Below are 6,624 nucleotides of genomic sequence, written 5' to 3'. Positions count from 1 at the left end.
TGTTTGTGTGTTTGTGTTTGTCACCCCCAACATCGCTTGATAACCGATGCTGGTGTGTTTAGGTCCCCGTAACTTAGCGGTTCAGCAAAAGAGACCGATAAAATAAGTACTAGGTTTACAAAGAATAAGTCCTGGGGGTCGATTTGCTCAACTAAAGGTGGTGCTCCAGCATGGCCACAGTCAGATGACTGAAACAAGTAAAAGAGTACAGATATTACACATATTATATAAAATAGTAAAATATAAATTCTGCTGTCTGAACAAGGATGGGCTGAAAAGTTACAACTGCATTGTTTTTCTTTCAAGGTACACTAACATCTGACTGTTTAAAGAAGACTTCAAAACTAACTAGTAGCGAATTCTCTTGAAATCAACAAAATTTGGCATCAAGTGCCTGCAGAAAAAGGGTTTAGTCCCCAAGGATATTCAATCTGACCTGCTTGCTATATTTGGGATACAAAAGGGATATTTATTGACTATCTTCAAAAGGGCCACTCCATCAATGGAGAGTACTATGCCAACTTGCCAAGGCAGTTACAAAAGTCTTTCAAGACTAAACGCCCAGGAAACTTGGCAAAAGAGGCTTTGTTTCATCTGGACAATGCCCTGGCACACAAGTCCTTAGTTTCAATGGCTGCTGTGCATGACTGTAGCCTTGAACTGATTAATCCCTTCCCCTATTCTCCTGATTTAGCTTCATCTGTCAAGCCAAAAAAACATGAAAAAACACTTGGCTCAGGGAAGCTGACAAAAGTCAACCACTTGGAAAGTTTAAGTTGTGGTGTTTCCAGTTTGGTATCATACCCAAATTGCAGTACTTATTCTTGCTTAAAACTTTGCCATAATTTAGATGGAGGTAATAGAGAAATTGTGCAGTAAATTCATGTGAGATAGCTGGGCAGTCACCCAACTTTCAGCTCAGTCAACCTGTGTAGCAAGACTTCTAAGCTCCACTTACCAATTTCATTTGGAGTAGTAGAATTGAAAGTCAATAAAAGAAGAAGAGTCAGTAGACTGTTGTTATCTGAGAATGAGAGAGTCAGTCATGCCAACAAGTCCATAAAAAAAGTGGAAACCCTAGGAAACTGTGAAAAAAGTGGAAATGTAGTCAAAGCATCAAGATATTATTGGAGTAGTCCATTAAAGATTGCTAGGACTTGATAACTACATTACTCAGAGATGGTGGCAAACTAATATGAGGGGTAAAAGAGAGCTCACAGTGAAGAAGAAAATTGTCCTGTAAAAGTGGTAGGACTTAGCTACCAAGGACAGTGAACACAGGGTAATCAGACACTTGAGCAACCACTGTCCTGGAGTGAACTCTGAAGAAGTGATTACAGAAGAATGTCCTTCCTACTGTGTGCTAATGTCTATCTATCTATCTATTTCATCATCATCATCATCATTGTTTAATGTCCATCTTCCATGCATGCATGGGTAGGATGGGTGACAGGAGCCAGCCAGGTAGAAAACTACTCCAAGCATGTCTCATTAAATCCATGACAATGTTCAAGTTTTATCTTCTTTATTTTAAGTTTTTAATATTTTCTTATTAGCTTTTTGAAGTTGCTCTGGGATACAAGAGTTTTTATGACCATATTTAATTGAATATATTTAACATTCACATTATTTCTTCAATACTGATTGAATTCATATAGACATTTTTTGCCAAGCTTTATTGACCATTAGCATCATGCATCAGCAGTTGATTGCTGATTTGTATGTTGTGGTCAAATTTTGGCCATTAGGCTTCCATTTTTTTAATGCCAGTAGCCCCATGTTAGTTTATGTGTTTATTTACTACTAAGGTTCACTTTGCTTTTCATCCTTTGTGGGGGGAGGGAGGTCAATAAAATTAAGTACTAGTTGAACCCTGGGTCAATGTAATCAATTTACCTCCTCCCCCATAAAAATTACTGGCATAGCACCAAAATTTGAAACCATTGTTATTATGGACAAACTTTTCTTTGGTAGTTGCGAGTTTCTGCTGCACCACCTGGTGCACCTCTGTGTTCCTTAGGTGTGTGTGACATTGTGTTCTTATTTTTGTGACAATTGAGGGAGTGTAGACGCCTCTTGTTGGCGTTTAGTTTCTTGTTTTTTATTATATTAGTCTATGTTTTGTAGTGCATGGGGTGTATAAAGTGAGTTGTGTTATTCTATTTCACCTTAACACTTTAGCATTCAAACCGGCCATATCCGGCCAAAATATTCTACCTGTTTTATCTTCGAATCAGCCAGATCTTGCCTCTCACACCTATCCTACAATGTCATGTTAAAAATAAACAGTCACATCATCGAAATCTCGAAATTATGTGATAGTGCATGATGAATTTAAAATAATGTAAATCAATAAGCATTACATTTGTTAGATTAATCTGAATGCTAAAGGGTTAAATCTTGTATAGTACATGTTGTGTGAGTTATGCTGTTTTAGATTATTAGATGCTTGCTGTACTTTGTATGAGAGGATTGTTCTAATTGAGCTATTTTATTGAATCATGAGGTATTCTATTGAATTGATACAGAGTTATTTTTGGCATGACTTCCATGTTCCTTTTCATATTATTATTTCATATACACATAACAGAATAGATGTTGGAAAAAAATATTATTATTATTATTATTATTATTATTATTATTATTATTATATGTAACTCAGGTTTTGTTAAAACTCCTGGAGTCTTACTTGCATAGCAAGCATGCTACCTGCAGCCTATGGTACCATGCTATGTTCATTTCAGCAATCTTAATACTTTCCCAGTTTTTATTATTATTATTATTATTATTATTATTATTATAGGCAGAATCATTAGCATGCCAGTCAAAATGCTTAGCTGTATTTCATTTGTCGCAATGTTCAAATACCACCAAGGTTGACTTTCAGAGTCAATAAATTAAGTATCAGTAAAATATTGGGGTCGATGTAACTGACTCGCACCCTCTGCCCAAAATTTCTGGCCTTGTCCCTATAGTAGAAAGAATTATTATTATTATTATTATAAACTTTTGTTAGCTGCTTTTAGCAGGCTTCACAAAACAGGGGTGTGTTTTGCCAATTAACTATTCATCTTTGCCAAACAAGAAAGTGGTATCTTTATTTTTTATTTTTTCTAATTTTTACAGATACACTGAAGGTACCAAATTACAACATAGAAAGTGAAATAAGCGATTATTTTCTCTAGAGAAACTACTCTACTGTGTTAATGCTGGGGCAAGCAACTCACAAACATAGTACTTTTTAATATTTCAAGAAGACAAATAACAAGAATGTATTTCTCCTAAATTCTTATTTAAATGCAGTAGAATTTGAACACATAATCTGTAGGCCACTAGTCCACTAACTTCAATGCTCCACCAAGAATATAAAACAAAAACTAGTAGAAGTTAATTTCATAGAATAACCTTAGTAACTAATCCAAGAAAGACTATGACTTTATATAATTAACACTGGTGACTTTCTTAGATCTTCAGTTGAGAAAATTAAGATAAGCAGCAACTAAAAGTTGAAAGTAGTCTTTTAGTGAGGTTATTTCATAAAAACAAAGAGAGAGGGGTGGGGTTGAGAGGGGAGGTGAAGTAGAGGAAAAGAATTTCATGCTAGTAATAACAAGGCAAGAACCAGAAATCAAAAATCATATAATTAGGTGTTCTTTAATGAAGAATAAAGTGTTGATAAAAGAGGAGAACAGACAAGAATGGCAAATTCTTATGTTTACCAATCAGGAGTGAGAAAAGGGAGGGAAAGAATATTTCAATTGGTGAATTTCCTGGCGTCATACACATTAAAATAAATGAAATAAATTAATACTAATTTATAGATGGAGACATTTCATAGTAATTCTTTCTCTAAATTTATTGATCTGCCTATGTGACTCTTCTTTCTCTCTTTCTCCCTAATATATATATATATATATATATATATATATATATATATATATAGTTTGTTTCGTTTTTATTTTATCAACATTTTGTCAGCTTTTAACTTTAATAGTGAAAGTTAGTATAGTAAAAATGTTTGGGTCAAGATTAACTTTTGAATTGTTCTAGTAGTGAATAAAGTTAGCCTTTATTGTAAAACAAACAGTGACAACTTCTACAATTTTCATTACTTTGTAAGAAATTAAGAATGATCTTGATAAGTAGTTATAACTCTGTATGTGTAGGGAGGAAGTATTTACAGATGGGAGAAAGTTGACTTTTTCTATCCAAAAGGATTTTTCAACCCAATATTTTCATGCCGTAATTTATAAATTTATGTGATGTGCCTCAAAAGCCAATGTTTCAAAAAGAATTATTTCGTGTTTTCTTGAAAGTTTATAAAATTCTTATAATGTTAACAATGTAGAGAGAGAGGGGGGGGGAGAGATAGAGAGAGAGAGATAGAGAGATGCAGCAGAATCAGAGTAAGGTTAATGGAGAAAGTAGTGTTTGTATGTAGAGGTGCACAAGTGCTGTAAAGACCAAGGGTACATGGGAAATTGATTCTTTCAAATGCTCTGAAGTCTCCCTACAGTTAGTAGAAAGTTTCTGTTATCTAGGAGACCTAATTAGCAGTAGAGGAGGATGTTCTGAAGTGTAGTTGCTAGAATAAGAATAGGGTGGAGAATGTTCAGAGTGCTATTACTTCTGTTAGCAACAATAGGTCTCACTTTCTGAGTGAAAGGCAGATTCTATGATGCTTGTACACATAAAATAATACTACATAGTACTGAGATGTGGACTTTGGAGGCAGAGGACATGTAAAGACTAGAGCTAAATGAAGCTAGTATGCTTCATTGAATATGCAATATCAAAGTAAATGTACAACAAAGTGTTAGTGTATGGAGAGAAAAGTTAAGCATAAGAGGAATCAGATGTAGTCTGCAAGAGAGAAGAGTGTGCTGGTTTGGTCATGTGATGAGTATGGATGACGACAACTGCATAATGAAGTGCTAATCACTCAAAGTGGATATAACTTGTGGAAGAAGACCCAGGAAGGCATCTCAAAATGTTGAGCTTTACAGGAGGAGATGACAAAGGAGTGAGATGACTGGTATTTTAGTGTGCTTGAGAAGATCTATCTATTACAGCAGAAAATGTTATCTTAAAACCACCTGGGTTTGCTCGTACATGCAGGGCCCTGCCCCTGCCTTCTTCCTATTTGGCACACTCCCCTCATGCTCATCCACTAACACCTATCACTCCCTCATCTATGGTACTACACAAATACTGTAGAATAGAGTAGAATCCACATATATTACACACTCTGCTTACTTGTCCCCACAAAACCACTTCCATTCTTCATTATCATCCCTGCCCACACTATTTCTACAAATTACCTCCCTGCTTTCCTTCAGCCATTGCTCTCTCTTGCTTTCTATTCTCCATTCTTAACACATCTCTTACCTGCTTTCTTAATAACCTGCCATATCTACCATCATGCCCACTTATGTTTCCCTGTATATCTCTCTTTCTACAGTGCTCTTACACCTTGCACATCATGCTACTACTTTCTGACCTATTGTCCTTCCTGAGCCACTCTTACATCTCTCACCTTACCCCTCTCCATACTGGTATTCCCCTTCAGCCAATTCTTTGTTTGCAAGGCTGAAATACTGTTGTTTCCATAGTTTCCTCATTTATGCATTATACATAGGTATAAGTATACCATAAGTTATTTAGTTATCTGTATGGCCATGTCCACTGGTGTTACTACACTTTAAAAAGTGCAGACATCAAAAGATACTCAACTGAAAAAGCCATTACGGACTTTATTGGGCAACTATAAATATATATATATATATTCATATACATATATATGCATGTGTGTATGTGTGTATGGGGAGCGGCTTTTGGTAGCTTGAACTCATCCTAATATATATTACAGCTATTTCTTTTATATCAACCTGCATTAATGAAAAACAAAGGCTTTCTCAATATTTGTGTTCAAAATGTCATAAATGTTTTAAGGAATTTAATTCAACACCCAACTGTCTTTTGAATATTGTTCTACATGTATTTAAACTGATATCGAGACATTCTCATAAAAAAGTGTATTACCATTGATGTGAATTTGTCTCAAATTTCTTGTTTATCAAGCAAATATCCTAATCATTACAAAATAAAGAAGTCATTAACTTTACCTTCATATTAAGCTTATACGTATATACTGTAATTATCAATACACCAAAGATGATACAAACTGAATTCTTTAATCAGCAATTCTACATTCTATCAATTGGTCAGAGGTGGCAGCCCTCAAGACAAGTGTACTTTGTCCTGAAGGATGCAATCCAAGCAACAACTTAGAAAATTTCATAATCATAATATAATAACGAAATGGAACAAAATACATAATGGAGCATTTTGAATAAACAGCAGAGTGGGGTATCTTCGATATCTTGGAATTTAAAAACTGCCTTTGTTTCCATACAACATTCCTTTCTTTTATGTGTCATCCACACTGTTAGTTTACTATTAAATTAACAGTATGAGGAAAACATCAAGGAGAGGAATTCCAAGTTAATTGAGTTTGATTAGCTATGTTTTAACCTAAAACAAAGAAAAGACACTAAAAGATATATATGTGTGTGTGCATCTGTGTGTCTGTGTATGTATATATATATATATATATATATATAT

The 6,624-nt window shown here is 34.6% G+C and overlaps 1 protein-coding gene across 1 annotated transcript in view; it reads right to left on the bottom strand.

Annotated features, from left to right (window-relative positions):
- Positions 1 to 6,624, bottom strand: part of LOC106870492 (kinesin-like protein KIF17) — an 805,609-nt gene that overhangs the window by 559,075 nt on the left and 239,910 nt on the right. The window lies entirely within an intron of this gene.

The sequence above is a fragment of the Octopus bimaculoides genome, chromosome 5 (genome assembly GCF_001194135.2).
Source record: "Octopus bimaculoides isolate UCB-OBI-ISO-001 chromosome 5, ASM119413v2, whole genome shotgun sequence".
Lineage (NCBI taxonomy): Eukaryota > Metazoa > Mollusca > Cephalopoda > Octopoda > Octopodidae > Octopus > Octopus bimaculoides.
The sequence above is the reverse complement of the archived record's forward strand: the minus strand, read 5'-3'. Positions and strand labels throughout refer to the sequence as shown.